Source organism: Ochotona curzoniae, unplaced genomic scaffold, assembly GCF_017591425.1.
Source record: "Ochotona curzoniae isolate NIBS_2020 unplaced genomic scaffold, NIBS_Ocur_1.0 contig_3520, whole genome shotgun sequence".
Lineage (NCBI taxonomy): Eukaryota > Metazoa > Chordata > Mammalia > Lagomorpha > Ochotonidae > Ochotona > Ochotona curzoniae.
The window spans coordinates 21,843,873-21,845,851 of NW_024465894.1; the positions used below are offsets into that span (position 1 = coordinate 21,843,873).

Here is a 1,979-nt window from a genome sequence, read left to right on the forward strand (position 1 = left end):
ACTTCCTCCAGGTCTCCCATGTGGGTACAGGGGCCCAAGGCTTTGAGCCGTCCTCGACTGCTTTCCCAGGCCACAAGCAGGGAGCTGGATGGGAAATGAAGCAACCGGGACACGAACTGGTAACACATATGGCCTTCTGGTGCATGTAAGGCAAAGATTTTAGCCACTAGGCTACTCTGCTGGGCCCTAGTTATTATATATTTGTAGAATATGGAACACTTCACAAATTTACATGTCATCCTTGCACAGGAGCCATGCTAATCTTCTCTGTATCATTCTAACTTTAGTGTATGCGCTGCCATAGTGAGCATATGATTTATTTATTTTTATTTGAAAGGCAAATTTACAGAGGGGAGGAGAAACAGAGGGCCTTCCATCCAGGCCCACTGCGATGGCTCAATGGTTATATCCTCACTTTGCCAGCACTGAAATCCCATATGGGCGTCAGTTCATGTCCCAGCTGCTCTACTTTCCATCCAGCTCCCTGCCTGTGGCCCGGGAAAGCAGTCAAGGACGGCCCAAAGCCTTGGCACCCTGCACCACGTGGGAGACCTGGAAGAGGCTCCTGGCTTCAGATCAGGTCAGCTCTGGCTATTGTGGCTACTTGGGGAGTGAACCAGGGGAAGGAAGATCTCTGTCTCTTCTCTGTAAATCTGATCTGCCTTTTCCAATAAAAATAAATAATTTTTTTTCTTCTGAAAAAGCAAAATAACAAGAACAAAATAAAACCAGGGCAGCCCTGAATACCTCTGGAATTTGTGACAGCAGATAGCAGATCTCTGCCACTCTCCCTTTCCAGATGGTGTGTATTGTACCAACAACTTCTTCAGGGTTAATATTGTTGCAATAAACTCTCAAGGCTGCGCACTCAAAGAGGAAACCCTGGGACACTGGGCACCCCCAAATGCAGGTTTATGGGAATGAAAAGAGGCCCCGGATAATAGATCCAATGAAGCAAACTAGTTTTCTCGGAACAGCCTCTGCTGGGAGGGGTCTCCTGCAGATCAGGTGCCCACACTGCAGACATTGCTAATTAGCTCTCGCCTGCATCACAGCCTCTCATCTGGGTCGCTTATTTCCCACCTTCTCCCTTTGAGCCTGGCAGATTCAGGCTGCGTTCCCTGGAGTAGCAGTCCATTTATCATACCCTTCGAGCTGCTCTGCACTGGGTGGGCCGGGCAAGCTCAGGCAGCTGGCGGTGTGGGATCTCCTGGTCCCCGTGCTGCATTGCCAGAGCTCAGCAGGAGAGGGCGCTGTTTTCAACGCTGGGCCTTCATCCTTGGATGACAAGCCAACCTGTGTGCTGGGTGCAACTGGGGCCCTGACTTTCCTCCGGGGACCTGCAAGGTGTCTGAGCAAGCCTGGTCTTGCGGAGAGCTGGGCTCAGCTGGCTGCTCCTAAGTTTGTCCCTGCTGCCGTGGGAGCTGACGAACGGTTCAGGCGGTGAATCCATGGAGAGCCCTGGGCAGGGGCCCTTTGGGTGCCAGTGAGCAGTGAGCGTTGAAGTTATTGCCAGTGGTCCCCAGGAATGGGACAGTTTTAGATCTGTAGCAGCATTAGGCTGAATTTCCAAATGATTGTTTAATGTATGCAAGCTGCTGGAGTTTTCAGCTGTGCTTACATCAAGTGTGACCACCCAAGACTGCAGCTTAGACTCATTGAGGCAGAATTTATGTACAGTAAGATGTACATATCTTGAACAGACAAGAGAGTGAATGTTAAAAAAATTAGAGAAACAGACCTTTCACCCTTTGGTTTACTCTGCAAATGGCCACCATGGCCAGTGCTGGGCCAGGTAGTAGCCAGATTTTTCTGGGTCTCCTACATGGATGTGGGGCCCAAGCACTTGGGCCATCTTCTGTTGCTTTTTTTTTTTTTTTTTTAAGATTTATTTTTATTGCAAAGTCAGATATACAGAAAGGAGAAGAGACAGAGAAAGCTCTTCTGTCTGATTTGCTCCCCAAGTGACTGCAATGCCC

The 1,979-nt window shown here is 49.4% G+C and overlaps 1 non-coding gene across 1 annotated transcript; it reads right to left on the reverse strand.

The window, feature by feature from the left end:
* Nucleotides 1-204: 204 nt before the first annotated feature.
* LOC121157527 lies at nt 205-309 on the reverse strand. Its single transcript, XR_005884049.1, has one exon. It is a non-coding gene; the product is annotated as a U6 spliceosomal RNA (small nuclear RNA).
* Nucleotides 310-1,979: the final 1,670 nt, after the last annotated feature.